The sequence below is a fragment of the Aulonocara sp. 'chitande type north' Nkhata Bay genome, linkage group LG14 (genome assembly GCF_057382095.1).
Source record: "Aulonocara sp. 'chitande type north' Nkhata Bay isolate Kocher_YH1m ecotype deep benthic linkage group LG14, A_spYH_male_GT1.1, whole genome shotgun sequence".
In the NCBI taxonomy this organism is placed as follows: Eukaryota; Metazoa; Chordata; class Actinopteri; order Cichliformes; family Cichlidae; genus Aulonocara; species Aulonocara sp. 'chitande type north' Nkhata Bay.
This window is the reverse complement of record NC_141357.1, coordinates 39,780,527-39,787,945: the sequence shown is the minus strand read 5'-3', so window position 1 is coordinate 39,787,945 and position 7,419 is coordinate 39,780,527. Positions and strand designations below refer to the sequence as shown.

Below are 7,419 nucleotides of genomic sequence, written 5' to 3'. Positions count from 1 at the left end.
TCCGTAGCGTCGCTATCGTCATCATTATTATTATTATTAGTAGTAGTAGTAGTAGTCTATGGATAGTATAGCAATTTAGATATAATTTAGATATAGCAGTGATGGTTATAAAGTCTAACAGCTGCTGGGAGGAATGGGCCATAACGCTCCTCTGTGTACGCAGCAGTCTTTGACTGAAGGAGCGCTCCAGTTCTTCCACAGCTTCATGCGTGGGGGTGGAGACACTGTCCAAGAGTTCTTCTGTCTCCAACACCTGCACTGGGTCGGGGGGGGCATCCAAGCCAGTGTTGGTCAAGTTACTTGAAAAAAGTAATTAGTAACTAATTACTGATTACTTCTTCAAAAAAGTAATCCCATTACTTTACTGATTACTTATTTTCAAAAGTAATTAGTTAATTTTCAAAAACATGATACACAACCTGAATATGCAATAAAGCAACAGACCTTTCAGCCCAATTCTATTTTTCTGCATAATCCATCATATGAAACTGAATCAAATGAAAAAGTCTGTTTTTAAAACTTGTTTCTTTAGTTTTAATCTTCTAACTTTTATGCACATTGCACATATGCATTTTTCTAGGACCCTCCAGGGGTTAAGCAAATATAAAATTATGTTCAAAAGTCTTTGACTTGCAGATATGTGTTTAAACCTATTTCCTGCATATTCCAGCACATAAAATAAAATAATGTTTTGTGTTTACACTCTTTCAAACAGATGCAAGTAAAACACAGCAGAAATAAATAAAATCAAAGACTCAGCAGCTCTGAGTCCTGTTGCTCTTAAATCTATAGTCACCTGTGTAGCAGGAGTGGGGCGGGTGGAGGTTTGTCCACAGTGGTCGTGTCAGTGGGGGGATCTGGGGGTTTCTCTGTGAGTGTCACGTTTCTGTGGCAGCGTGCTCGCTGCTCGCTCAGATTTGAAGTTTAATTCTTATGTTTCTCCATCTGTGAGTGAAGTTAGCTCTATTTCTTTTCTCTCCCCCTGAAATCAGCAGCTGGACCTTTAGCTGCAACACACTGTGAGACAAACTGCACACACACAGTTTGTGTGTTTGCTGATGATTGTTGAGCTGATAGAAACACTGCATTTTATACCTCTTCTTCTGTAGTGCTAGCTAGATTCTAGAGTACGATCAGCAGCTCGATCGCTGGTCTCAGCACAGGGACACCAAGGAATGAGTGGCCAGCTGATCTCAGAGACGGTGGGGTATATATAGAAGGTCTGCCAGGTAAATGGGAGACAGGACATTTAAAATTTTATAAGCAAGACTTTAAATTCATTATAAAATAAAGAGGGTGCTAGCTAGATTGTTTGTGTCACGTGAGCAGAAGAGAAGCATCCTGGACAATTAATGCAAGAGGACCTAAGTTGATCACACAGCAGTGGGGAGTAGACTTCATCACAGTGCTGTTGAGCCAACCATCCCTTTAACATTAACTAGTAATGACTTCATGAACTTCTTCACAAATAACATTTTTACCATTAGAGAAAAAATTACCAGTAATCATCCCACAGATGTAATATTATCTACAGCTACTCTTAGTACCATTGATGTTAAGTTAGACTCTTTTTCTCCAATTGATCTTTCTGAGTTAACTTCAATAATTACTTCCTCCAAACCATCAACGTGTCTTTTAGACCCCATTCCTACAAAACTGCTCAAAGAAGTCCTGCCATTAATTAATGCTTCGATCTTAAATATGATCAACCTATCTCTAATGATCGGCTATGTACCACAGGCCTTCAAGCTGGCTGTAGTTAAACCTTTATTCAAAAAGCATCTCTAGAAACCATATCGAGATCAAATTTTAGATACATTTCCAGAAAATGTTGAGCGGAGTCTGGATTTTAACTCTGGGGTTGCTAATTTCCATCTTTGGAACGTACACCAGTAAACATCTTTTAAAGCAGTTATCAGACGTTCTTATCAAATGCAGCCGAATTTTTAAAATATGCGGTAGATGTAATTAGGAGTCATCCCTTAGATCACAGGCTTCCTCGCAGCCTGGAAGTACAAGCAGCACACCTGTGCTGCCCCTCGGCAGGCTTCCAGAAATGGACATCAGAGCTGAAGCAGCTGAACTACGTACAGGAAGAAGCACAAATGAAGCTGAATTTGACCTGCGAAGCTTCTTATGTGAAGTCACAAAATAAAGATTCCACCGTAATCAGTTAAATGTTGAGCACCCCTCAATAAACCCAATGAAGCACAGGACACAGAACTCAATGAAAATCAAGTTTTATTAGAATACGATGCAAAGCTCACTCAGAAAAATAAAGCTTCCTGTCGCTCTGTAAAAACGTGTCTCACTGGTAGCTGCAGAAACATTCTGAGTAAATAAAGGTTCCAACACAGAGACAGGTCAACGTGAGGCGGCTAAAGTAAAAACTTAAAGTCTGCAGATCACAGTGTGTCCTTTTAAAAAGCTCGCAGCCAGGGGACTAATGAGGAAACAGCTGGATTAGAGGTTTACATTCCAGCTGTGCTGTTTTCACTGGCCCCGCCTCACCGTGCTCACAGACACAAGGTCCTGTGTAAGTTTCAGCTAGAAGCTCTATAGTGCAGTGTGAGCTCCACAGCTGAGCTCGCATGATCCCACTGCACCACAGAGGAAGAAGTTACAGGTTAAAGGCCAGCGAGTAACACCATCTGAATCCAAAATGTTCACAAAGATCAAACACAGTGATTTCACTAGAATAAAAACCTCGGGAAAAGGACAAACCGTCCTCCTGCAAACCTCCTGAAAAACAGTTTAAAATCAACAGTTTAGTGCAAACAAAGTCAACTTAAATCCAAAAAGTCTAAAAGCTCAATAACACACAAACAGTCTTCCTCTGTCTTTAAGGAGTCCCTCATGTTAGCGTTTCAGGGCCTCTGCTGTTTCCAGTAAACCTGTTAATACATTTAAAGCTCCGGCTTCACCCAAACCTCCAGTTTGTGTCGTTTCCAGGCAGAGAGGATGAAGAGCTGGAGGTCCAGGCCAGGAAGAAATCTGACCTCTGAGTCTGCAAGTGCTTACATACCAACACGCTAGCTGGGAATCGCGGTTTCCCGACTTTGTTCCTTGTGATAAGCACCGACTCTGAATGCTGTCCTGACATTTCTCCACCCAAGTCTGAATTCTTCATCGTGAACTTCTTTGTTGCCCTAAAAATATTCAGAAATGTGAGCGTGTGCACGGACGTCAGGGGAAGCGCCGGCTCCACGTTATGCATTTGGTCCCATCCTTAGAGTTTGTTTAGTTCAGGTGATGTGTGTGCTGCCCCCTGCTGGTTCCTGCTATGATGTCACGTATGTGAAGGTGTACGATTGGACTTTACTGTAAATGGTAATTAGAAGGATACTGGTTTTCATGTTCCTGTGGTTTCCTGTTAGTGACAGTGACTGAGGGTAAATTTAGTGTGAATATGAGACGTGACTGCAGATGTTCCTTCTGTAACAAAAACATCTTTCCAGGTTTAGGCTGCCGTTCAGACAGAAATAGATATTTAAAGATGGTTCCCTGAGTATTTCCTTAAAAAAACAGTTAATTATGCAAACTATCTGTAAAACAGAAATCTGTCTGAACAGATGGTTCCATGTGAAGAATGCATCATTAACTTCCTGTGTAGGACACATTGAAGCTGCTGTTATTACACTGAAGGCTGAGGGCCGGCTGCTGTTCGCTTCACTTCCTTATTGCAGCGTAAACATGACTGTGATAAGAACGCAGGCCGAGCGTGGACTTGAAGGCACCGCGAGGACTTCCTGGTTGTCATCACCTGCTGCATTGGTAGACTCCTGCCTGGCTGCGCGCAGGCTGACGGCCGCAGGTCAGACCGAGGCGGCAGCAAGGCGATGAAGGCACGGTGGTTTCTCAATCGATTAGTTCACAAATGTGCGGTGAACTCTCCGCAGCGAGAGTTTGTACATTCAGTGTGTGCATCTAAACAGCAGCTCTGAAGGTGGGGTAAGGTCCCGTCTCACCGTCTTCAGACAGGCATACCATTAGAAAATAAAGTTATCAAAATAAAAGCCCATTCTGTCAAGTTCCCTTCAGAAAGACCTGATTACAGTTTATTGCTTTGGAGGCAGTCGGTCCTACAAAGAAGGGAAAAAACACTTTAAGAAGACTCGTTTAAATCCAGAACAACATCAGACTGTTAAAGCGGCAGCGCCCAGTTTGTTAAACTAGGTCTGGATGCACGCTCTGGGTTAAACTGGTTTGCCAGGTCTGGGTCGGGTTACCTGGGTTCAGCCGCAGCCAGGATCAGGACCGGAAGACGTGGACGGCTCTGACGACGTACTGGCGACACATGGGGCACTCGCTCATTCTCTTTCCACACTTGGTGCAGGTGACCATGTGACCGCACTCCAGCAGCACGCAGTCGATGGGGGAGTCCATACAGATCTTACAGAGGTTCTCCTCCAGACCTCCGGTGCCGACACCGCCCGATTCTGGAGACGAAGGAGCGACAACCGCTTCTTTAATAACAGCATGTAAACACGACATCAGCGTTACTCGGTGTGATCAGACTCACCTGAAGCGTTCACAGCGTTGGCAGCTGAAAGCAAAACAGAAACACAAGAAAGCTGTTTCAAAAGTGTTTGAAGAACGGAGGCCTGTGTGCAGCATCCTCTCTAAACCGAGAGGACGTCCGCTCGTGAGGAAACTTTTCCTACTCTAACTTATTTTTCACGTCTGTGATCAGAACTGATCCGATTTAAATGCTGAGCGCTTTGAGCACTCTGGGAGAATCAGTCCATTTACCATTTGGTGCAAACGTGAACCAAACAGGACAAACTCAGAATCACTTCCCTTTTGAATTTTAGTGCACGTTGTTTTCTTTGAGTATCATGAAAGCGTAACTGTAGGGGGCGCTCTCCTTCTGTATATGTATTAAGTCTGTTTCGTGTTAACAGTGGACTCTCTCACCCAGCAGGCTCTGCTGGTCCTGGTACAGGCGCCTCACTCTCTCCATCAGCTCCCACTTCTCACAGCAGCCTTTGTAGTCCACAAAGTTCCTGGCCAGGATTTCCTTCAGCTGCCGGACGCTGAGCGCCTCGATGTCATCCAGGCAGGTCAGGTCCGCCAGAGACGCCCTGCGGCCGGTAACCGGGGCGTCTTCGGGGTCCCAGGTCTGAACCGAGACACAGAGTCACTCAGGAAACTCAGACTCGGGTTTAAAAACAGAACCAGGACATAAGCTCGCTCTGAGCTCTCCCTCTCTCATTATTGGACACTTAACGGCCGGTTCTGGGTTTACCTGGTCTTCATCCTGAATGTCAGGCTCAGCAGGGGCTGTCTCTGTGGGTGGGGCCGGGGCCTCGGGGTGTACAGTGGGGGGGTCAGGAGTTGGAGTTGGTGTAGGTGTGGGGGGCTCGGGAGTGGAGGTGGAGATGCGAGGTGCTGGCGAATGAGAGGTCACAGAAGGCGGGTGGGTGCTCGGGGTCTCGGGGCCGGAGCTGCTCGACGGGGACGGCTGCTGACCCAGAACCAGCTCCACCAGCTCCTCCTGCAAACAGGAAACAGCGGCAGGAACAAACTCATCATGTAGATCATTCAGCAGCAAAAACTCTAGATGGTTTTAATGGAGACCGTGACTAGAGAAACCCTCTGCCTGGATCCCACAGGGCGGGACCAGGTGCCACACTGGTGAGCGCCCAGTGTGTGTGCAGTGTTTAATAGTCTCCATCATGTAAACCCGTGACACTTTACACACACGGGACATGTCAGCTAGTTTGCAGCAGACGTCTGCCCGTGCTTGCGTGCTCTGCAGAACGCGGTTGCATGCTACACCTGACATCTGCTTCAACAGCATCTCTCTCTTCGTGTCTGAAGGACTAAGCTGAGCAGCCCACAGACCGGCTGTTTGTGACACTGCCCCCTGGTGGAGGTAAACAGCTACAGCACGGAGACCGAGTCATTACGGGTTAAACATCATCAGACCAGGCGCACAGCGCTGTGCTCAGGCACAAAGATGTGAACAGAGAGGAGTGTGCTCCCACAGGAGACCAAAAATTTCAGCTTTGCTTTGTGCCAGCCTCACAGACGATGGATTCTCCAGCAGCAACAGAAGCAGAGGTCATCAGAGGTCATCAGAGGTCATCAGAGGTCATCAGAGGTCAGCTGGAGCGCTCAAGCTCTGACGCCAGCACCCGGTCAGACTCTTCCTCCTCTTCCCTGTTATGAATGCGAAGAGGAGGAACAACACTCCAGCAACTGCACGAGTGCGACAGACCGTGAATATGGTTAATCAGGCCATAGCGGGTCTCACTGACTCCTCCCACCTGGATACCGCACTAAAACACAAGAATACGTGCACGTCTCATCAGGAAGTGGGAAATATGACGCATACGTCACCTTTTCTCTGCACATGTGGGTGGAAAGTGCAGGTAGTCCCGGAGCTCCTTCACTTTCAGCTTCATCAGCTCTGCCCGCTCCAGCAGGTTGCCGTAGAAACGCTGACAGGTGTGACAGAGGCGTGGCCGAGGCGCCTGCTGGGCGGAGCAGCGGCTGCAGTAGTTCTTCTTACAGTCGACGCACACGTGCTGAAACACAGAGGCAGACCTGAGCTGTCAATCACGCCACAGGTGACGCCAACAGGCCACCAATCAGAAGGATCCACACCTAATATGGACAAAATCACTGATGTGGAGCATCTGTGGGAGAGAGAGAGAGAGGGGGGACAGAGAGAGAGAGAGAGAGAGAGACAGAGAGAGAGAGAGGGGACAGACAGAGAGAGAGAGAGGAGAGACAGAGAAGAGAGAGAGAGGACAGAGAGGATAGAGAGAGAGAGGACAGAGAGGATAGAGAGAGGACAGAGAGAGAGAGAGAGAGAGAGAGAGAGAGAGGAGAGAGAGGACAGAGAGGATAGAGAGAGGACAGAGAGAGAGAGAGAGAGAGAGAGAGAGAGAGAGGAGAGACAGAGAAGAGAGAGAGAGGACAGAGAGGATAGAGAGAGAGAGGACAGAGAGGATAGAGAGAGGACAGAGAGAGAGAGAGAGAGAGAGAGAGAGAGAGAGAGAGGAGAGAGAGGACAGAGAGGATAGAGAGAGAGAGAGAGAGAGAGAGAGAGAGAGAGAGAGAGGAGAGAGAGGACAGAGAGAGAGAGAGAGAGAGAGAGAGAGAGAGAGAGAGAGAGAGAGAGAGAGAGGACAGAGAGGACAGAGAGGACAGAGAGAGAGAGAGGATAGAGAGAGACAGAGAGAGAGAGAGAGAGAGAGAGAGAGAGAGAGAGAGAGAGAGAGGACAGAGAGGACAGAGAGAGAGAGAGAGAGAGAGAGAGAGAGACAGAGAGACAGAGAGAGAGAGAGGATAGAGAGAGAGGACAGAGAGAGAGAGAGAGAGAGAGAGAGAGAAGAGAGAGAGAGGACAGAGAGAGAGAGAGAGAGAGAGAGAGAGAGAGAGACTCCCTCTCTCTCTCTCTTTCCTCTC

At 47.2% G+C, this 7,419-nt stretch overlaps 1 pseudogene across 1 annotated transcript; it reads right to left on the bottom strand.

Moving 5' to 3' along the window:
- Positions 1-2,224: 2,224 nt before the first annotated feature.
- Positions 2,225-6,644, bottom strand: LOC147315269 (E3 ubiquitin-protein ligase rififylin-like; annotated as a pseudogene). The gene is made up of 7 exons (XR_015124550.1): positions 6,624-6,644; positions 6,346-6,557; positions 5,249-5,497; positions 4,918-5,122; positions 4,523-4,546; positions 4,230-4,439; positions 2,225-4,082 (listed from the first exon to the last, which is right to left on the bottom strand). The product of XR_015124550.1 is annotated as an E3 ubiquitin-protein ligase rififylin-like (transcript).
- Between the last annotated feature and the right edge of the window lie 775 nt (positions 6,645-7,419).